Source organism: Carlito syrichta, unplaced genomic scaffold, assembly GCF_000164805.1.
Source record: "Carlito syrichta isolate Samal-C Ts95f unplaced genomic scaffold, Tarsius_syrichta-2.0.1 Scaffold305867, whole genome shotgun sequence".
Lineage (NCBI taxonomy): Eukaryota > Metazoa > Chordata > Mammalia > Primates > Tarsiidae > Carlito > Carlito syrichta.
Window position 1 is genome coordinate 1,148,368 of NW_007249963.1, and position 24,408 is coordinate 1,172,775.

Sequence of the window (24,408 nt, forward strand, 5' to 3'; positions counted from 1 at the left end):
ATTTTTGTGGAATCAGGACAGAGCTGCTGTTCTCAAAGGCGGGGCTTTGTAAATAAGCCTGCTCACTGCTGAATTCAGGATTGCTTCCTTGGGGGCATTCAGGGGAGGGCAGGGGACACTGTCACTGGATCACTGCCCTGAGTGGGAATTTCTCAGGCAGGATAAATAGGGTGGGGAACCTGGGAAGGAAATGCCCTAGGCTGCAGGTCAACCTGTGTCCTGGTATTAGATATGTGGTATTTAAAGAACATGAATCAGTGGAACAGCTACCCTGCTTTTCCATAGCATGAAGATTTCACTGTGTAAAGTTTTTCTCAGTTCTAAGTCTGAGAGTAAATTTTGGGAGGGTGGAGCAGGAAAGACATAGCAACCAATAGGAGGAGTCTCCTTTGCCATTGGGCAGGCACAGTCTCTGAAGGCCTGATTGTCAGGGTTGGCATCTCTGGCTCCTGCTGTGATGGTCTGGACCCATGGGTACAGAGGTATCTGCTCTGAAGTGGCTCTTCAACCAGTCAGTTACTAAACATCTCAACTGAATGTCTGGTGTGGGGAAACTAAGATGGACAGATTCCTTTCCACAGAATTTGTTCATATTCCAACTGGGAAGACAAACATGTAGATAATTGCAATTTAAAAATGCTCTGGCTGAGGTGTCCTTTAACAGAGATGTGTTTATCAGCAGCAGTAGCAGAAGACAGAGAGTGGTCAACATCCAAGGTAGATGTGCAGTTAGCATTGCCCATGGACCCCCAGGTGGATAGGTGGGGTTTGAGGGCATGAAGATTGGACAAAGCATGGGTTAAGGAAAGATGGACCAATTTGGGCATCTGGTTGATCCAGCCAACTTGAGTAGCTGGTCAATCTGGCTAACTTAAGCATCTGGTCAACCCAGTCAACTAGGGCATCTGGTCGACTGGGCCAGTTGCCTGGTGAGCACAAAGCACAACTTAGAGTGCAGAAATCCGAGAAATATAACTTTTTCTCATGCTGGCAATAGTCAAGGCAGAAAGAAGTCACCACCATTCCAAAATGGAACCCTGGGAAGTGAATCCTGAAGACCCCTAGACAGAGCCACCTCAATCTTCTCTGCAGGGAATCTAGGTTTAGGACATGTGCTCCAGAATGAACTCTTTCCATCTGATATGACAGGGTGATGTGGAAGTGACTATTTCAACAATGTGCTCGCTCCCACAGATCTCTGGTTTGGAAGTGTCCTTTCTAGAACACTTTGTTTTAAATTTAATTATTTGAATGAGCAATATATGCCCATGGTAAAAAGATACCAAGGAAGGTAGATAATATGCACAACAAGTTTCTCTCCCGCTCCAAGGGCCAGCAACCCTTTTACCTTCCCCAAGGTAGCCACTGTGTCCAGTTTCTTGAATCCCCTTCCAGAGATATTTTAGGCATAGCTCGTTTTTTTCTCACTCTCTGTATACACCACCTCTTTAAACATAAATGGGAACATACATATAATCTTTCTGTGCCTCATTTCTTTCACCTAGAAATATATCTGACTCTAATTTCATATATGTTGATCTTAAGTTTTCCTCAGCTGTCAAAGCTTCTCTTTATTCACTCATGAACATATTTATTGACACATGTCCTAAACTGATGGACAGATTGGTGGCTTTTAATCTCTTGCTATGACAACAGTGATGCCATATTACACCTACACACATCCTTTAACATGAGCAAAGTACTAGTGAAAGAGAGTATGTTTCTAGAAGTAGGGTTGTTGGATCAACTTGTATACACACTTAAACTTTAGGTAAACACTACCAGGTTGCTTTCTGTAATGTTCTTATCTCTTTCCATGCCCACCGTAAATGTTCAAGAGTGCCTGTTATCCTATACTCTTACCAAGAGATTCTGTTCTTAAACTCCTTGGCTTTTGCCAAACTGATGAGTAAAAAATATTTTCTCATAGTTATAATTTGTGTTTCCTATTATTTCAAAAGAGGTTGAGCATCTTAAAAGACTATTTTAAAAATCCTGTACCTCCTTTTGGAAGTAGGCAGAGGACAGAAGGGAACAATAATTTAGAAAACAGGTCTCAATCAGCTGAAAGATAATTGAAATAAGTTCTTTGAGGATAAGCATGTGTCTTTTTCCTTTTTATCTTCCTTAGCACACAAAACTCACTATAAATGTGTGTCAGGTTGAATTTGTGTCACTTTGGTGTAAGAGGGGGAACCTTTTTCATATCTGCCCTTCAAACTTTGATGTTTCCCTTTCAAGAGTTTGAAAGTGCTTTCCCAGAAAAATTCAGTTCAAAGAGTTCACGTTTCATTTCTTGTTGTAGTATTACTGCCTGAAGGTCCCATGTTGTTTCCATGATTTTTTGCTGTCTTTCCTAAATCACTGTATATCTGCAAGGAACATATCAGAACTGCATTGATCTCAGAATATGAAGAGAAAAGATTCTGTGAATGGTCTAGACTCCAAATCTTGAAGAAGAGTTTCTGCCCAGCCTGCATTTGCTGCCGAATTTTTCATATTGCATCAGACAGTGTTAAATGTCAGTAAGTTACAGCTCTTTGATGCATTAACCTTAACTCTAGGACATTTACCAAAGGAGTTCTGATCATTGGATCCCATAGGAAACGTTAGTATTATAATCTACATTTTCCAGCCAGTAATGAAAATTTTATTAGAATGCAACATGATATATCAAGATCTCTTTAAAAAATGAATCATATTTGCAATTTGACTTTTCAAACATTAAGACTTTCCATAAACATAGATCTACGCGTCCAATAAAGAGCATACAACATGAAGCCTTTTGTGCATTCAAATATTTCAAAATTTAGGATAAAAGAGTTAGCAGCAATAAATTGGATATCTATGTTCCTTGCCCTGCCCCCTTAGGAATGAAAAAATATCTGTTTTTAGTCACCAAGTTCTATGCTGAAGGCATGTAAAAAAATATGAATTAGATCTTATTTCTTCTCTTCTTCCTTGCCTTTCTCTTTTCTTCTTTTATCACATATTGAGCAGCTACCACATGCCAGTCACTGGGACAGAGCCAGAAGTGTACGTAATTGTGCTTATAAATGTGACTGTCTATTTTCTTAGCCTTTCTAAAGGCAAATTATTATTTTTTTCTAAAGACCTGCAATTGGGGCCTCGACATGGGCTTTAGGTAGTCATAGGTGAAGTTCGTATAGGGGTATTTTTACTATGAAAGCTATTATACAGGCTAACCAGAGGATACTAGTTGACCAAGAGTTGGGAAGGTTTGGTATAATAAGAGTGTTAATTGTTATATTTAATGTTCCTAGAAGATTTTGGGTGTAAATAAGAGAGATGAGTAGGGGGAGGGATCCAATCAGTGTGTAAAATAAGAAATAAAGGCCGGCGTTTAGTCGTTCTGTTTGGTTTCTTCATCATGTGATAATAATCAGTGTGGGAATTAAAGTTGCTTCAAATAGAATATAGAAGAAAATTAATTCTGTAGCAGTAAAGGTCATGATTAGAAAAGTTTGGAGTATAATCAGCATAGAGGCATATAGTTTTTTTCGTGCAAGTGACAAGCATCAAGAAAGGAGCTGATTCCACAGTCTAGGACTGGTTGTGAAACATCACTTCCAGAGCGCTTGAAGGCTCTTGTAAAGCACACTTCCAGAGTGCTTGAAATTCAACTGCTAGGGCTTGGGTTTTTATTCATTGGTTTAAAGCATGACCCCTGAAATTCTCTGTTTAAATGCAAATATATAACTTGGAATAAATAACATAAACTGACATGCACTGAGAAGATAATTGGGATTAAAAAATTTAGATAATTCACCATCATCTGAGGTAAGCCAACTCCTGAGGAAAGGGGAACACCAGGTAGGTGATGTTTGAGGTGGGAAGGGATGGACCAGGACATGGACTATTGCGGGGATTTGAGAGGTTGCACAAGACAAGGGCCCTACAACCCATTGTCACTGGATACTAGAAAACCAGGTCATTGTGGTGTCACCTTGTCCCTTCTTTGGGTATCTCTGTCCATCTCTGTTGGGTGGTGACTGGAATTTGTTGAGTGAGTTCCCTGCTGTTTGTAGCATCAGGATGAAACACCCTCACTGGCCTATGACACATTTCCAACTCAAACTCTCTCCCAGGTCTCTTCCACTCTGTCGACCCTCAGTCATGGGGAATTATTTGTGGTTCTCCCCAGGCCAGCCAGAGGTACTTTTCCAGTTGCCATTGCTTACCCTGTCACATGTCCTGAGGATGCGCTACCTGACTAATACTGACCCTGTTTCTTAAGCCTCATTTTGGGAATCACCACTTTCTTGAAGTCTTTTGTGACTTCATCTTTACACACTACCCTAAGAACTGGCCACTCCCTTCTTTGGGCACCAGCTGAATTCTGTAATACTACTAGCAGAGCAACTTTACCTTTTTATAGCTCTTACTTGTTGACCTGTCCCACCATTAGATTCTAAGCACCTTGAGGGCAAGAAACGTGTCAAATACATCTCAGTGTCCCTAACTTCTCTTCCAGTGCCTGGTAGTAATATATGCTTAGTGCTTTTTGGCTGGATGAATAACATGGTTGAGTGTCTTAGAGAAGGTGACCTGGTGATATCTAGAAGAATTCACGAATTACAGACATGGGGTCTTCTTGCAAACTCCATTTGACTGATATAATCACAGTTCCCATTTGCTGAAAATGTTATACACTATCTTTTTTGATCTTCAGCACTACCTAGGAGGTGTGTATCATTTCCCCTATTTTTTTTTAATGAGGAAATGAAAACTTGGCAAGATGAAATAATTTGCTCCAAATTACACAGCTATTCAGTATTGAAGACCAAGTCCATTGGAGTCTGGAGCACTTGTTCTTTCTTAGCTGCTTCACTAAGCTAGGTACTGCAGAGGATGCAGTTGCTGTAAGCAGCTTGATGGCAGAGGACAGGCACCTGCCTTGAACTCTAATTCCAGACACTGGGTTGGATAACTGCTACAATAAAGGTATAAACAAAAAAGGCTTATAACCCAATGCTTGTATATGTCCAGAGTCGTCTAGTTTTATCCTCATTACATATAAATAATTAACCTCTGCTTTTCACATATTTCATAAAAGAGATGAAAAAAAATTCATCACAACTTGAAGCACACACATTGGATGGCTTCATTATCATGCATTGGTTTCTTGCAATGAACCAAAGTCTAGCCAACTGTCATTGGCCTAGGACTTGCTCAGCTCAGAGAGTACCTGTGGGCGACATAGCCTGAGTTGTGCCTTTGTTTGAATTCCTAGCCTTAGCACCAAGGATTTAAACATGGGATAGATGGGCAAGATCATGGTAGCAGTTAATTTTTGTTAACTTAGAAGTTGTGTGAGGTTGAATTGAAACTAAATCACATTGAAACCCTTAGAATATATGGTACATTTATACGAATGAACAAATTGGATGGTTCTTGTGGGAAAGGGACTAATAGTGAATGGGAACACAGCCAGGGGAACTCATGAAGACCAAAAGTTTGGCAAACTCAGGGAATGGCTATCTGGGGCAAAGAGTGGGAAAACATATGGCCATTCAGACAGGACCACCCACTTGGGTCTGCTGATGTGCTAATTGCTGTGGTGTGGAGGCATGCCCAGGCAGCCCCTGTCTCCTGATCTTCTTGTGAAAGATCTTGAGTGAGAACTAGTCTGGATAGAGGGGGCAGATGATCATCAGGAGAGAAACTTTGGTGGGGTCAACCTGAGGTTAACTTGTTCCCAGTCAAGATGACTTTCTGAGAGATTGTTCTAGGAAATAATCTGGGCTTTCAGTTTGTTCTTGAGAAGTCTGAAGGGTTAGCTGAAGAGAGGAGCCGAAGCAGTTGGGATTAGACTTTGTTGAGTTGCAGAAATCGCAACATAATAGTGCTTTAAATAATAAAAACGTCAATTTCTCTTCCCCATAAAAGAAATCCTGATGTGTCGGTCTAGAGCATTATTTTACTTCACAATGTCAGGGACCTAGTCTCTTTCTGCCTTGCTCAGCAAGTGGCTTCCATTTCATGACCCAAATGACTGCTCAACCTCTTGCAATCACATCCTTATTCCAGCAGTAGAGAGGAGAAAAAGGCAGAGGCACATGTTCCTTCCTTTAAATGTAGCTCCCAGATGTTGCACCAGCGCTTTTTGGGTTGCACACCAAGCTGTAAGAAGAGGGCGGGGACTGTAGTTTTACTCAGAGTGACCACATGTCCAGCCCCAAATCATAGGTTCTTTTATTAAAGAAGAAGAAACGAAAGGATTTGGCAGGAAAACATTAAAGCAGATAGGAAGAACCTCTTGGTGTTCTTTGGATATTAGTGGTAATGCATTAAATTAAGGCTGGGATCCCAGGGCTGATAACTCTAGATCAGCATCTTGGGCCTTAATGGGAATGGTCGTGTGCTTCTGAGCTGAAGAGAGGGAAAGGAGGATGGAAAGGGAGCTGTTTTCTGGAGCATGCCACATGACCTACCATGTGGATCAGCAACACTTTCTGAGACAGGTTCTTCAGAACATCAGTTCTGCAAAATGGTAGAAAGTGTGATTCAAAAGACAAGGCTCTATATAAAACAAGTTTGTGAAACACCAACTTCAAGAAGTTAGGTAGGCCTCTTGACAGTGAGAAGCCTCAGGGTTGTCAGTGTGGAGTGATGGAGCACTGTGGACCTCCAGTCGAGAGTGGAATATGGTGTCTCCCTCTCCAAGGCACGTCTCTGGTATTCTGTGGAGCTTGCCCCATGGACTTCTCAGAGGTAGGCAAGATGAGGGACTTTGCAACTGCATCTCCTGATACCATCTCTGACTTCAGCAGAAAGCAGAAGATGCTGAGACTCTAATTGAACAAATTCAGGCCCCATGGAGAAGTTCTTTCTACTCCAGATGAGAGGACAAAGGTATGAGGATTCAAATTGAAGCTTTCAAATAAAATGACTGTGGAAAGAACTATGACTGATCCTTCTCCCAGATAGTAGAGATGGGAGACCCGATCAACCCCACAAACACAGCAGTCACGTGCTCAAACTCGTAGGAGTGGGTTCCCTCCATCTGCCGCCCATGGGGCAGCCCCAAGAGGAGAGTTGGGAAGGCCTGAGTGAGCACCCTTCCACAAGCTGCAGCTACTCAGGGACAACTGTTTGCAAGCTAAGACATCTGGTCTATGTAAACACATAGGCTTGTCCTTCCCCAGTTTTAAGATAAAGCTTTCAGATAAAGCTTTCCCGGTCTCTTAAAAGGTATGGAAAAGAAACTTCCATAGTAGTGATTGATGGTGGTGATGCTTGAATGTGGTGGGAAGGTGGGTCTGACCTCCCCTGTCTCCCTCTTCTCCCTCCATGGGCTTCTCTACATCACCCGCTGTAATGGCAGCAGGTCTACTTCTCTGCAAATTCCCCTTTGGCAGAGCGGAGAAACAGTGAGGGCAGGACTCAGGAAAGGGTGTAAGAGAATATGATTTTTCTCTTGCAGGACTGAACTCCCCCTATATCACGTGTTCCTTACTTTTGACCCTATCTTTCCATGATGACTGAAATCGGCTTATTCGATTGGATGCCCCTTTTCCCCTTCCCATTTTGTTGGTTCCCATTATGTACTTTGTCTTTGCAGATGGGTTGGAACTTGCCTACTGGTTTTCTAAACGCTGAGTTCTCACAAGCCATGGCTTTGTGAAATGAGGACTTACCACAGGAGCCTCAGTTGTGGTCTAGGCTGGAGGTGGGGCTGGTCCTGGACTGTGACTGAGGCGCTGGTGACAGCAGAGGCCTGAAGTTCCTATGCGTGCATACTGTCCCCAGTTATCTTCAAGCTCCCGGAAGCTGCCCTGGATGATCATTTTAATCTGATTTTACTTGATATGTATGCTGAAGGTGAGAGTTAGCAGCAGAGACAGTGACTCAAATCCCCTTTTCCTCTACGTCATGCAGCTCCACAGAGTGGAACAGAAAATTCCTTAGCCTTGTTTGTTTCCGCATTCATTGGCATTTAAAATAGAGAGCAATTGTCAAGTTCTGAGAGAGTCTCCAGTTTCTGCATCTGAAGATTAGTTCTACAGCATGTATTATGTTTCTAGAACAACTTGATGTGATCTAATAAATGTTACCAGTGCTTCCCAAGGGACACTCTTCCATGCACAAGTATGCCTCACTTACTTGGTATGATAAGTTGCTGTAAACGTGTGGAAAACTAGCAAAAGGAAAGACAAAGAATTCACCAATTCGAGTCTTGGTTGATATTTATTGGATTCATAAGACTGAATTACTGATAAAGATAGGGGAAATTAGCAGAACTGTCCATGCCATTAATACTGTGTGCCAAAGGGTAGAGGTACCTAACATAGCTGGGGAGGGCAGTAAATGTATGCAGCCAAGGCCATGAAGATGCACAGTCACCTCTGGCCAGAACAGCTCAAATAAATCTATACCGGGCCCCAAACTTGAGAATTTGCATTGAGGCCTGATAAACGTGCCACTTCATTTCTCTGAGCTGTGTATTCCATGTGTGGCCAAACATGTCAACACTTCTGACCACATCCTTTCTGATTTTAGAATTTTTCCAAACAGAGTGAGTATTAAAACCCCAAATCTTGCATGCAAGAAGAAAACTTTTGTGGATGTAGCAAGCAAAATCTGTGAATGCAGAGCAGGAAGACAATATAGGCATTTACAGACCAGGCCTTCTGGAATCCTCATTGAGAAGTGTTGGATGGACCCTTATATAGGGCTCCCCACCTCTCCATTCTCAGTCCCAAATCCTGCACCTCTTCTTTCAAATATCACACGTCAACAGAAGTGGAGAGCTTTCTTTCCCCGAATGAGAAAATAACCTCTGATTTTGTGATTTGTGTGAAGCAGGGGAATTTTAATTTTAATTTTTTACTATTTAACCTCATGAAGTATTTTGGAGCCAATTGACATTCAGCTCTCCTCCTATTGCTTACCCCTTCCTGAGTGGGGCATGATGTTTTAGGTCTGGAATAGTTTCAAACCCATGAAGAACTAACTTCCACAGAGCCACTAGGTTTTCAATCATAAATGTCAACATACATAAACAATGTGTGTAGCACTGTCCCACATAACAATTGAAATATGTAAATACAGGGTCTTTCAGTTAAATCAACTGTGTGAATAAATATACTATTGAATGTTTTACATATGTGCATCCTTAAGATCATAAACATGCACATCTGTTTAAGTTTTGTGGATGCAAAGTTCACACACAAGTAAAAGTCAGTGTTATTATTTTCTCTACCCAAACTGCTTAAAAAATATGTGTGTTTATATGTATAGAACATTTAGGCACAATCTAAAAGTTGTATACATTTTCATTAACATATATGTTTTCATGTAAAGTTAAATTACCCATCTTAGTTGGCATTTATGTTCACCTTCTTCCTGAGCCATATTCTCACAGGGCGATTTCTTATTATTTATACGGTGCCTGCTGAGATCTGCTAAATATGATTGTGATTTTTGAAGGATTAAGCTAAAACCAGACCTCTTAACGTAAAGCTCAGATCTTGCACTCCTTTGGGCCAACTCTGTGAAGCAGGACAGGAAGCTACAGTCTCACGAGGTGAGTGGGGACTCAGTGACACCAGAGGCTGCCTCTGCTGTAAATATTAGTCCATCCCCGATGCCCCACTGAGAGCTGCCAGTCACACTACCGTTTCCATGGTGGCCATGGGGCCTGGAGAGGCCAACTTTCTGTCAGGCAGCTCAGCACATGAGCTCAGAAGCTGGGTGTAGAAAGGAAGACTTAATTCTCACATCTACTCCTCTAAAGTCAATTTAAATTTTGTGGGTGTCAGTTTCTACCATGCTGCAAAATAATCAGCATTCTTTAAAACATTTGAAGATGTTGGGATTTGGTAACTGTTTGAAACAAACAAAACCCACAACCACAAACACACTGGTAGTTGGAACCCCCGGATGCAAGTGACCTCATGTGCAAGAGGGAAATAATATCATGGATCTGGATCCCTTGCTGCAAATACCCAAACACCTGCAGGACTTCCACTTCATGCCCTGAGGCCCAGGCACCCTTGTCTCTCTTTCACTCTTCAATAAGGGGAGAAAATTGGGCAAAAAGTCCATTTTCTGAGTCACAGGATGTCCTCTGGCTATGGTCATGCACTGATTTTTTGGTCTGTAAGACCCAGAGAGACTGTGATTTACTCAGTCATAGAGCTGGTTAATGACTGAGATAGGTCTACCAATCTGGGTGTGGTCCGGTAGTCTCTTTCTTTTAATTTTTTTAGAGGTCTTAGATTTATAGGAAAAAAATGAACAGAAAGTACACAGAGTTCCCATATTATGCCTTCTTTTCTGTCTCCCTCAATTTATCTTATTTTTATCATCTGGCATTAGTGTGGTATATTTGTTACAATTGGTAAGCCAATATTTGTATATTATTATTAACTAGAGTCCATAGTTTGCATTAGGGTTCATTCTTTGTGCTGTATATTCTATGGGTTTTGACAAATGTATGATGACATGTATTCACCATTATAGTATTATAGTATTATATGGATTCACCATTATAGTATTATAGTATTATATGGATTATACCGTTGCTCTGAAAATCCTTGCCTATTCTACTCTTCCCCGATGTCTGACAACCACTGGTCTTTTTACTGTCTCATGGCTTTGCCTGTTCTAGAATGTCATATACTTGGAATCACACAGTATGTGACCTTTTCAGATTGACTTCTTTCACTTAGCAATATGCATTCAAGCTTCCTCCATGTCTTTTGGTGTCTTGATTGCTCATATCATCACTGCATAACATTCCATCATATGGTTGTACTGGTTGATCTATTTACATATTGAAGGACATCTTGGTGGTTTGCAAGTGTTGGCAGTTATGAATAAAACTGCCATAACAGTCATCTCTTTACTATAGCACATTCTTTCCACATGGACTCAACATCAATGTCAAGACTTTGCAATATCTATTCCTAACAGTGGTTGCATGACAACATTTGGGCCTCATCAGAACTTTCCAGTGTCCACCCTGTGCAAGCTCTGTGCTTCTTAGAAACCCCTCTATTCCATCTGTGAGCAGCCCCTAAGGTAACACACCCATTCCAGGGTCTGTACTCTTATTTATATACCTTTATCCTATTAACAATGCTTTCCTCTCTAGTTTGCCCATCTGTATCTTACTATTCAAATCTGCTCACATTCTGCCTCTGCTATGAAGTATCCCTTCCACATGGAGGATAGAGCAGTCAGGTAGTTGTGGTTTGAATCCTAGCACCTCTATCTTACTAGCTCTGTGCCTTTAGGAAAGTTACTTAACTTCTTGTAGCCCTGTTTTTCCATCTATAAAGTCAGTTGAATACTATCAACATGTTGGGTTGCTGTGAGGATCTTACAAAGTGCTAGAATACTTTCTAACACCAATAAGCCATGATGGCTTCCTTCTCTTCCTCTATCTTCTTATCATTATTGTCTCCAAATCCAGAAATGATTTCTCTGCCTTCTGCATTCTCACAGCCTCTGGTGTGTGTCTTTGTCTGGTCTCAAACTAGAATATATATGTGTGGGGCTGCTTAACATCTCTGGCATGCACGGTGACAGGGACAGGCTTTTTGAGTTGTGTTCCTTTTCATTTTAAATTGGTGAGGTTAAATAGCAATAACCTCCATGTTTGCAGAATCCTTTCCCAGCAAGCCTCTTTGTATCTGTGTGGGTATGTGCAAACATCCCTAAATCCCAATTTTTGCTGGGACTCCAGGAGAATGAATGCTTTTGTTGGGTTTTTGCCCTATTTCTGAAATAGTGAGAGCCTGTCAATCTTGGAGGGATATGTCTGGGAATTAGTGGTTACTGTGTTTTTCTATATTTTTCTTTCAGTTACTTGTGGCTGAGGATCCAGTTGATGGATAATCCAAACCCTTCTGCCTTCTCCTCTGGTTTTCTATCCTTGATTCAGGCTACTGCTGAGGAGGGAGATTGAGAGGAATGCCCAGTTTTGAAACCACATTGATGAAAGTTTTATTGAGGCAAGAAAGTTATAATGAGTGGTAAGATTAGAAAAACAACGTGTACGTAAGTGACCTCCTACCAACCTGGTGACATCTGAGAGTACTGTATGTAGAAACAATGCAGCATTATATACCTACCTTTCCTAGTCACTGTGGGACCCGGGACCTCCAGGAATCAATGAGTCTGTCTATTGTGCAGGACACATAATTGCTTTTGGGTTTTATAGTACAGGTCAGCAAACTTTTTATAGCAAGGACCAGATAGCAAATATTTTAGGCTTTGGGCCCATGTAGCATCTGTCAAAATTCTTCTGCTGCTGTATTGCAAAAGTAAACATTGTCAATATGTAAACAAATGGGCATGGCTGGGTCCCAGTAAAATTTATTCATAGGCATTAAATTTAAATGTCATATAATTTTCATGGCTCACAAAATATTATTCATTTTGCTGTCTCCTCTGCCATTTAAAGATGTAACAACCAGTTGCAGCTTGTTGGCTGTACAAACACAGGTGGCAACTATGTTAGGTTGCAGGTTGCTGATTCCGGCTTTATAACATCATGGAGAACATTGGCTTAGGCAGAATCGGGGTGAATCAGTCGCAGTTCTTTAGTGGGACAAAAGGAAGATGATGAAAGAGGAATTTGGTACCCCTTTGTCTCATTGCTTCCATTCTGAAACTTGATCCATAGATCTACCCTTTCACCCCAAATTCAGTGGATCAGTAGAGCAGTAGTTCTCAACAGTGGCACTATTGACATTTTGAGTCAGATAATTCTCAGTTGGGGGTGGGGCATCCTGTGCATGGTAGGATGTTTGGCAGCACCCCTTACCTCCGTTACTAGATGCCAGTAGCACCTCACCTCTCCCCCAGTTCTGATAACCAAACTCAACTCTAGACATTGTCTGCACCCAGCTGAGAACCACAGTTAGTGGAACAGTCTCAGAATGACAAGAAATTCAGCAAACCCTTTGCAATCAACCAACTAGTATAGAGTAGACCTGGGTGTGTGTGTGTGTGTGTGTGTGTGTGTGTGTGTGTGCGCGCGCGCTTATGCACATGTGCACATGCTTGTATGTATGTATGGAGAGGGCAGTCTTCCCCAGATTCTCATGATTTTAAGGCAAATCTAGAAAGAAAATGGGAGGAAGGAAAAGTAATTTACCTTCTCAATGACGAAAGCATAATCACAAATAATGCTTTCCCTGAAAGGGCACTCCCTCAGGGAAGACTCCAGTCCATTCATGAGCAGGGTGTTTCTAATTATCAAGCAATCAAGCCAGACTCCACAGCAAGTAAACAGGACTTCAAGCTTTTAATAAGTCCTTTATTGCATGATTACCTTCTGACTAGCAATTAGAAGTTCTACTTTTGGTGGAGAAAACACTTCCTTCTTTCTAAGGAAAAGGAAACTTAGTAAGAATTGAATGATTTCTCTTCGTGACCAGGAGGGAAAAGAAAGAAGAAAAAATATCTTTTTTAGGAGAACATGCAGTGTTTGAATTCAAAGAAAAAGTTGCATGTACTGCTTTTAACCTGGGCTTTCGATTACTTAGTTTTTGTTGTTTTGCTTTTTGAGTCAGGATCTTACTCCATGGCCCAGGCTAGAGTGTGGTGGCATGATCAAAGCTCACTACAACCTTGACCTCCTAGGCTCAGATAATCTTCCTTCCTCAGCCTCCCAAGTAGCTGAGACTTCAGGCATGTACCACCATGCCTGGCTAATTTTTAAAATTTTTTTGTAGAGATAAGGTCTGGCTATGTTGCCCAACCTGGTCTCGAACTCTTGGACTCAACTAGGCCTCCTGCCTCAGCCTCCCAAAATGCTGGGATTACAGGTGTAAGCTACCATTCCTGGTAGAGTTTTTAATTTAAATTGAAATTGAAATTGAAAAATGTTGGACCGATAACTGCCATATTAAAGAGCCCGAACACTGTTCAGGGTCTGGCTCCTAGGGTATTATCAAGGGAGATCTATTATAGATATTCTATTTAGAGCTTGTCATTTAAACATACAGAAAGTACAGACTGATGGAGACAACTGACATGGTTTTTAACCATTCTACACTGGTTCTTGGTAATTGCAGATGAAACTGACATAGAGATGTATAAGTATTAGTTTTGCCACCGAAACAAGTAAATGCTTGATTGGCATTACCGTTTGATTTCCATACTAGGGCAGATATCTGGGAACAAAAATCAAGGTTCAGCTATTTGCCAAGAGTTTCCCCACTCACACTCCCAACCCCCACCCCCAAAAAAGAACAAAATTCAAAACCAAACTGAAATAATTCAAAAGTCCTATGACCCTGTAGAGGAAATTAATTGAAGTCACCCAAGTGGGTTATTCCCCCCCACACTCATTTGCCACAAATCAGCTTTTTAAAAATTTGCCTCAAAACTCCCATTAAATAAAATTTGTCATGTAGCACACAGATAATTTCCCATGACCAAAACCCAGATCTGTCTCCTTTTTCTACTCAAGAATCCGAGTTATGTTTCTTTTCAACAAATCCCTATTCCCTGACCCATATTATACATTTCACCATGTTTTGTCTACTTGTCTTCTGATTCCAGCTGTGTCACTTTAGTTATCACGCCTGCATGTCTCAGGACAAACATTGTGGAGTAAGAACAAGTCAAGGAAGCCCACGACACAACATTAACCCAAACTGGGTTGTTACATGCCAGTATCCCAAACGGTGACCTACACGCACTCACTGTTGACAGGAGCTTTTTTTTTTTCTTCTCCTAATGCATATTTTAATCTTGATTGACCATCAACCATATGGCAGGATTGTCCTGTGGGCAAGTTTATTATTAACAGCTCACAGCTGGAGTTACAATAACTACACACGGCTGTGACATTTCACTAATTGACCAAGACATGTCTGAGAGCAAGACACAGAAAGTGGCCATTGCAAATTACTTCAAGCACAAATGGAGGGTTTAGTGGAAAACACCAGTTTCAGATTAGAGGCTTCTATGTGCTAAGTCTAAATTGATGGGGAGGGGGAAAGGAGAAGGAAAATGAAGAGGTAGATGAGTCGTGCAAAAACTTTCTTTTGAGCCTCTGTGGGGTACCCATCCAAATAAATTATTTTAAACAGATTCCTGTTAATGAGAATGAAGCAACTGCACTTAAAGTGGAATTAATCCTGAATTTTTAAGTGCTCAGACAATTAAATCACTAAATCCACTGGGTGCCTTCCGTTCATATTTCCCTGTCTAATCCTGCTGTCACGGGCAAGGCTGGGCAAGGTCTGGGAACAGTATGAGCTGTGTTGGCTCCATCACTTAGCATTAGAGTCAACAAAGCTGAGTTTCAAGGGGGCCTGGATTTGTCTGTACCAGGGGGTGGGGCAATGGAGGAAGGGACACTAGCTAGAGATTGTGCCTGAGTTAACTGGCTACCGCTGGGTCCTCGGGGAAGGCTCCCGAAAAGTTATGAAATGTGAATAGGCTGTCTGTGCATCTCTCAGTAAATTTCTTTCTCAGATGTTTCCAGCCAGTGCGACTCAATTGAGAAATGACTGGGGGAGAACAGAGGATAAAGCCAATGAGCTCAGTGTCTTATAAATCAGCAACACCGAGCTGAACTGGAACTGTCAAACTGTGGAAAAACCTGCTGCCGGGCAAGCTTGGGAGGCTTTCCAAAAACAAAACCTAACCCTTGCCTTGCTCTCTAGATGGGAGAGGGCTTAATTAAAGTTCACAGAGGAATGGGGAGTGGAAAAAGAAATACAGTTTGCTGAGAAAATAAAAAAGAACAAACTCAGGCTAGTACGTATGTAACATGTCCCAGTTCTGATCCTGGCTCCAGAACAGAATTATAAGAGAGGTCATACAAAATTGCTAAGTGCTGTCAATAGGAAATCCTGCCTAGAGATCCAATAATGCTCTGTGCTCCAAAGCAAAACTAACGAATAACCCTATATTCTTTTTTTTTTTTTTTTTTTTTTGAGTTGGAGTCTCACTCTGTCGCCCAGACTGGAGTGCAGTGGCCGCTTCTGGCCACCGCAGCCTCGACCTGCTGGGCTCCGGTGATCCTTCTGCCTCAGCCTTCCAAGTAGCCAGAATTACAGGCATGCACTACCACGCCCGGCTGATTTTTTGATTTATTGTAGAGATGAGGTCTCTCTGCCCAGGCGGGTCTCGAACCCGTGGGCTCAGGCAATCCACTCACCTCAGCCTCCCAAAGGCGCGGGATTACAGGCTGAGCTACCGAGCCCAGCTGTAACCCTATATTCTTACTGATGTCATTGTCTCTATGAATGAGGTAACAGACACAGAAAAGGTAAGTACCTTGCCTAAAGTCAAATAGATACATAGATGGAAGAGCTAGGTAGAATTTAGATCTGTGGAATCTGATACCAGAATTTATGTTCCCAAGCATTATGCCCATTGGTCTCTTTAGGGACATCGCAGACCCCCAATTTAATAACCCCTTAGAGCAGTAGGCAGATCTGATCCTGATACTTTACATTCTGAGAGTCCTGCTCAGCCATTCAGTGTTTCAGATGTGTCCAGCCTCTGTATCTGTGCCTGTAATTCTTAATCATTCCATACCTACACACATCTGGGCTTATGTTAGTGCCTTTTATTCCCCAAGTTTTTAATACCAAATGTTGAAAAACAGCTTTAAATGTGGAATCATAGGATTTGGTAGGAGGACCCAGCTAGGTTTCCAGTGGCAATTGCAAGTCTGACAGATCACATTGTCTCCAACCATGGGAATGCGCTGAGGGCCACCCCCGTGTGCACCAGAAAACGGTCTGTGTACCAGGCCTGAAGTTGTATTACTGTTGCTGGGGAAACCATAATTGAATTTCCTGAATTATGCACAGTGTGATATAACATTGAATAACCATATTTATTTGCTTTCTAGGCCCTATGGCATCTGTTGTTTAGTCCACAAAGCTCCTATTGACTGAAGGAGGGGTTTGTTGATCCAGAAAGCTGTGATGGACACATGAGGTAGTGGGAGCTGGAGGACTCCTGGGTGGGGCCGAGCTTTCTCATCTAGTTCAGCAATCAGCAGCCAAATGGCCTGGCACAGGAAAATCCGTGGAGGCAGCCTGAGACCCTGGCGTGATACTGATCCGTCTCTTCCTCAATGCTCTCACTCCTTGACTTAGGGGAAGAAAGAAGCAGTGTGAGAAAATGGGAACATGGAGAAGAGGTCACAGGAAGGAGGTAGAGGAGGTGGAAGGTTAGAGACAAGTGGAGGAAGAGGGCTGGAAGGCTATGGGCTGAGCTCATCTGCCTTATCCACATGCATAGGGGCATTGTGGCCACTCCGCACAGGAGTCAACACCTAGACAGGCATGGCTTGGGGAATGGACACACAAGTGAATGAGACATAGTCTGACCCTCGAGTTAAATGACTAGTCGGAGGTCTAAAAGTTCTTAAGTGCCATGGGAATAAGAGGAAGGAACCCTTAGCTCTGATGAGCAGGTGGGGAAAACATCTGTGGATTTGGTGACATTGAAGAGGAGCTCTTAAAAGATGAGTAGGACTTCAGTGGGTACTTGGTTTCTTAAACTCAGGAAATAGTGTAAGTAAAAAATACAGGTAGGCATTCAATCCAGCAATCCCATTACTTCGTGTATACTCAAAGGAGCATAAATTGTTCTACAAAAAGACACCTGCACTCATATATTTATTCAGCATTATTTACAATAGCAAAAGCATGGAACTAACCTAGGTGCCTCTCAATGGTGGACTGTATAAAGAAAACATGGTACATGTATGGACCATGGAATACCATGCAGCCATAAAGAAGAATGAAATGTCCTTTGTAGCAATGTGGATGCAGCTGGAGGTCATTATTCTAAATGAACTAACATAGAAACAGAAAACTGAATACCACATGTTCTTACTTGTAAGTGGGAGTTAAATACTGGGTATGCACAGACATAAAGATGAGAACAACAGACACTGTGAACTCCTAAAGGGGAGGAAGGGAGGAGAAGTGTTGAACAATACCCATTGGGTACCATGCACATCATTTGGAAGATGGCTTAACCTCCCCATCACATACTATACCCGTGGAACAAATCTGCACATGCACCCCTTAAAACTAAAAATAAAAAATATTATAGATAGAAGAAAAAAAAAAAAAACAGATAGGGAAAGTACAAGAACCCCAAATGGATGCTGGGTACTCTTTGAAATTGCCACCCTCAGTCACTCTTATATAGCCTGAAAACTTCTGGGGTTTCAGGCTAGTGAACTCAGATGACTCTGGACCAAAACCTAAAAGCCCTCACCTTCGGTTTCCTGCCAACCACCATGTTCTCCCTCCACCCAGGGAGCTGCAGAGAGCAACCTGCTGTTCTGGCCTTTCCACTGCCTAAGCACACAGGCCAGGGAGCCCAAGGAATGACAGTGGACCTGGTTAGGAACCACATGCTCAGACATGAAGGAGTGTTGAGGGATTAGAAATGGAAAAACTCCGTTCCATGGTAGCTTGAACTTCATTGAAATTTTTTCCTTCCTAAAGCTTTTCCAAATATTTACTGGCATTGCCACTACTAAGTTAGCAAACAAATGGGTAATTTTTCTGGAGCAGAGAAACATAGAGCAAAAAAGTCAGAAAGGTAATAGAAGTGGGCTTCCAACAGGAGCCCACTGAGGCACAAACTCCCCTTTCCAGAAGAGAGTCACAGAGCTGAGTCAGGAGGCATGATCTGGAATCCAGCCTCTGAAGGTCACAGCATTTTGCTCCCTGAAGTCTGTGAGTGTTTCAATTAGAAATCAGTTCTAATCGAAGCATTGAAGTTCTCTAACCTATCTTGGTGTGGAGTGATTTCTCTCCTGACACTTGCTTTAATTTGGTTGTTTCAAGAACCGAGACAACAATATAGTCACACTTCCATTACTCCAAGGTATATGTCTTCTTAATTTATCTTTGTATTCACCATTGAACTTTCCAGATAATCTGTTTTTAATGTTGTTTAGTCTACCCTGCTGAAGAAGATATTTCTTAAATATCTTCTTCCAAAATACGATGAAAAAGATATGATCTCCCCGCCCACTTTTAAGCTTCTTGTGAGAAATATTTCAAGCATTCATCGACAATCGAGAGCATGGATCTGTGAACCCACAGGTGCTTGCCTTAATAACAGTTCATGGCTGAGATTTCCTCTCTCACTGTCTCCTGTGCCTTGGCACACCATCCCCATCCACTGCATTATTTTGAAGCAAATCCCAGACATCACATCATTTTATTCATAAATACCTCAGCATGTATCTTGATAAGATAAAGAATATTAAAAATATGTAATTGCAATGCTGCCATCACATCTAAGAAATAGGATCACATTTCCAGTATTAACATTTTCCCTGCTGACCTATAAACGCCTGTTTACTGATAAACAGGAGAAACCTATACACTGGTTTCAATTGTTGTGTCTCTTAAATACTTTTAATCTATATGTAGGTTCCCCCACTCCAGCTTTTTTTTTCCTTTCAATTTATTTGTTGAAAAAACTAGGTTATTTGTGTGGTAGAGTTTAGCCGATTCTGGGTTTATCAACTTCTAATAAAATAATAAATCTAGGTAACCCTAATTAACGGCTGTGAAGTCACTGAGTAAAAGGCCAACAGGAATGTTTGCAATGGGTAAGGCTGATGACACCAAGCCTACTGATCAATCCTAGCCTCCCAGAACAAGCAGATGTTTATCCCACCTCCCAGAATACATTCTGATTGGAAATCTGACTTGAATCAGATTGAGGCTTTAGCTCTCACAACCAGTTTGTAGTAAACACTAGGGAGAGAAAAAAAAAGAAAAATCACATGATAGGCTTTCCCCCCTCTTTTAACATAGCGAATATTTATTTAAGATTTATTGGATGATTCTGCTGCCAATATGCATTATATTGTGATGTTTCCTGCCAAATTACTGAGAATTGATATTTTTATTAATCCTATTTTTATTCCTCAGTAAATGGACTTAGACTGCTGTAATTGTTTTGTTCTTTTGCCTGCTTTTTGTAGATTTTAATCTACTTCCTAATGGTCACTGACTGTACTGTGACAATTTTTGCATATCTCTGTGATCTTCCTCCCTAGTCTTCCTCCTCTATCCTAGCCCCTGCCCATAGGTTCTTTCTATTTTATTGTGGATTGAGAAACGAAATATCAATAGTTTCAAAATGTATAAAATAAAGATTAAAAGCGTTCTAAATGAAGGTTAAAATGGTCCTTTTAGTAAATGCACACATATTAGTGGCCAGACTTTAGCAATAATTATTGAGTTTTTGGGGGTGCTTTTTTCATATTTGTTGATTATATTCTGAATAGCAGAAGCTTCTGGAAAAATGAGGTGTAGCTCAGTGTTGCTAAACTATTCACATTGGATAGAAAGTTTGGTCACAACATACAACAATAAGCCATAGTTGTCCGTAGGAAAGATGGAACATTTCCAAGTAGAAAAACTTGGGACTGCCCACCATCTTGAAAGGCCCATAGGAATAACCCAGATGAGGTCATTAAGGATAACTGAATATAACACTTCACCTCCTCACTTCATTTTCTAACCGTTGTTCTCAGCTGTTCCATGCCTTAACATTGGCATTCCCTTCTTGTTTTAAAACACCCTCTTCCTTTGGCTTCCATGCCTGACATTCTCCTAATTTTCCCCGCCCCTGGGACTCCCCTCAGTCTCTTTCCTGGCTCACTCTTCTCTTACTGACTGTTGAATATTGGAGAATTTCAAGGGTGGATCTACTGCCCTCTCCTCCTTTACATTCTAACCCTCCGTTTGTGATCTCGCCCACACTTATGATTCTAATTATTATCTATATGCTGATGATTCTTACATGAATATCTCCTACCTAGACACTCCTCCTAGCTCCCAATCATAAATCCCATTGCCTATTCAGCATCTCGACTTGGCCATCTTACAGCACTTCAGACTGAGTGTCCAAAAGCTGAACTCATCCTTCTCCTTCAAACCTGCCTGCTCCTCCCCCAGCAATCCAGCTCTCCGTAAATAGCACCGCCATCCAAGATGAACAAATCAGACATTTGGCAGCATCCCTGACACCTCCTTCTCCCTCGCTGCCATATCCGTTGAATCAGTAAGTGCTGTTGATTCTCATTTTCAGATCTATCCACGTCTCTTCAGCTTCACAGATGCCACCATAGTCTGAGCTCTCACAGTCACACTCTTCAAGAACTTCCTACTCTCCCCACATCCCCTCTGTGTCTAACCCATTCTGCAGCCTGTGTTCTTTAAAAACAAACAAAAAACAAACAAACACAAAGCAGATCTGTTTGTAACATCATCATCTTCCCAGTACTTTCAGGAAAAAGACCAACATCCTTACCTTGACTTACACGACCCTGTGTTTTCTGGACCCTACGTCTTTCACCAGCCTGGCTTCACAATCCTCTTCTCCCTGCTCTCTGGGATCTGGTCATATGAGTTCTTATGAGATTGGGCCTCAGGACCTGTGCACATACAGTTGCCTCCAGTAGGATTGCTCTCTTTTCTTTACCCAGTTAATTTCTGAGGTGTCTTTCTGAATTAACTTCTTTTAGAAAGTTCCCATTGGTTGTTGGTAGGTCTCCCACATGCCATGTTCATAGATCTCATTCTTTATGACTGAAACAAGTTTATAACTGAAAAAACTGAGGCTCCAAAATTTAAGTAACTTGCTTGGGGGTCCAGGTAGTGGTTTTGTGAAAACACACACTGGACTATTTTCACTTTAATAGCAGGTAGATCCCATGTAAAGTATTAGAGTTCTTTGGCAAGTTTGGCCTCTAAATGATGTGTAGAAGCTGGAATGAGTTGAGAAAAGAGAAACAAGTTAATTAAAGGACAGGCAAATAGGACCTTCTAATAGGGACGTGGGAAGGAGAGGGGATTTCGAGTTTTCAAGTTTAAAGAGGTTATTACAGTGGTGATGGCAATACAAATATTTTTTTGAATGGCCACAGGGTACAAAAGATGATATTAGAGTTTGTATCTCTGTAGAGAGGAGAAATGGCAGCTGGAGAGGGTTTGATTTGACAAAAGAAAGGATTATTAAGGATTTGAGCAAAATACGAAGTTAGCTCCTATAATGTCTTTTTTGCAGTAGTGGTTAAAAGCAGGATTAATAACCATCTACCTTACCTGGTGGTTCAGGAGTAGACCTACCTCAGGCAGGAGCTGGACCCACTGGCCTCCTGAGGAGTGGTTGTAGATGAATGAATGAATTAATGTATGAATAAGTGAATGAGAATGCAAACCTTGCCATCTGTCACAGGTTAGACTGTGCTCCCACCCTGATGGCATGAAAAAAAGAAATACTGAGGGGCACACATCCCTAAGGGTTCCTCAGCTGATCACAGTCAGTTGGCCTTATCTGGCTCCCAGGTGTTTCCATTTATCTCTGATAAACTGTCCGCCAAGAGTCAGCTTTGGGGTGAGAGGTGGGGGAATACATGGAGGGAGGGTAATACTCCAGATGTTTTCCAAGAGGATGGGAGAAAGTTATTCCTCAGTACTAACACATTTCGTCATCCTATTTGCCTGCAGATGTTAAATTTGGGAACACTTCCAGGTTTCCTTTTCACTCTTAAAATAAGTTGTGCCTTTAAAACACCCAAGACCCAATCATCCCCAGGGCTGTACTCTTTTGCATGTGGATGAAGGTTTGGGGGCTTAAGAGGATCCTAAACTTTACTGGCCATGTTTCTCCCTGTCTAACCAGTGCTGTGGGCTTTCTCCACTGGCAACCAGGAAAAATAGTGATAATCGGAAGTGCCACTTACTGAATGATCACCATGTGCCATATAAAATCAAATCACCATGGCAATACTGCAAGGGCCATATTAAAATTAAGTTTATGATTGGGAAGTTTGCCCAGAGTTTGTCATTTCCCCGAGTTCACAAAGCTACCAAGTAGCAAAACCTAACTCACACCGGACTGTGTGACTTCCAATAATAATTGCTACATTTTGAGAGCTTTCTAAAGCGCCCGTCACTCATGAAGTCCTATGAAGTAGGCACCATTGGGTCCATTTTGCAAGGAAGGAGACAAAGGCATAGTCAAAGCCCAACAACCTGGCTTCAGAGCTTGTGTCCTAACCACTACCCTGTACTGATTTCCACTCCCTTTCAACACTGCATAGAAAGCTTGGACTGACCAGATGCAAGTTTTACTCAAACTAGCCGACCTAAACTTTAGGCATCTTAAGGAAGAAACTTCTTTTCTCTGTGTTGTCTTATCTTTCCATCTATCTCCTGTTGTCCGAGCAGCTGCAGGCCCCTCACCCTGTGACAGCCTTGGCCCATCAAGCCATTGGCTACAGGTGGCAAGACTGTGGCTCCAATTCAAGTCTCTCCCCCAGAGCAGGATGTTCCAGAAAGGACATTCTGTGCTGCAGGGCTGTCTCTCTGGTGCAGGCTTTGATCTGGGAAAGGTCGAGCCTCCTTGTAAGGTCGAAGTCATCTCCCTGCTTTGTTTATGTGAGTGTCCTTCCAGGACTCTGTCTGCTTTTGGGGTGGATGTGCCCTGCCAAAAACTCCGGCTCTCCACACGGGCTGTGTGGTCAGAGTACCCCCCACCCTTTTAATAGTTCCTCTTCCCTGGATAGAGAGCGATGTCTCCTAACAGTCTGGAAACTACAAAAGTTTCTCTGTCAGGATGAATGATTGACTCGGCAACATGTTCTTGCCTTTTGGAGGTACCCTCCAATCTTTCCAAGCTCGATTCTGTAAATCATTTCATCTTGTATAAATACTGGACTGTGAACACAGATGATCTCAAAGGCGAGGATTATTTGAAACTCTATTTGAAAATCTATCCTCCTTTCAACAGATTAATATAGCTTGAATTTGTGAATAAAAATTTTCTTGTGAGCATGCCAATGCACAGGTAGTTCTAGGGTCTTTGAGAGGAAGTAGCATATGTGTCTGCTCCAAAAGTAACTTATCTGTATATAGACAACTAATTTATCATCAAAAACATTAAGATCCTGGAAGGTACTGGGGGGGATGATGTGGAAAAAGTGTGAAATGTTTTCAGAGAAATATATGAGCCCCAAAACACCATTTAGAATATCCTCTTGCTTTCTGCTTTCCCAAAGAGATGAAAAACTATTGTGGTTTTCAAGATAGGTTAAGGTTATATAACTCACAGGACTGAAAGAACATTTTGGGCAATGCTCTGAAGTATTTTATGTTGTAGCTATGTTCATCTACCCTTATTCCAACGAGAGAAAATTGGTTGAAGGCAGGTTGTGACAGAGAAGGTCCAACAACTGTAAGTTGGTAAATGTTTTGTCAGAGGGGAAGTATCTTTGACATCTCTGCTCTTTAACTTGCTGACAAACAGTTGCCCACATGCAAAGACCATGTAGTTTTGAAATGAACATTTTTGAATGCTGAACGTTGGAAATTATCTTGCTGGTTTTTGGAGTGAATGCAGAGGTACCTG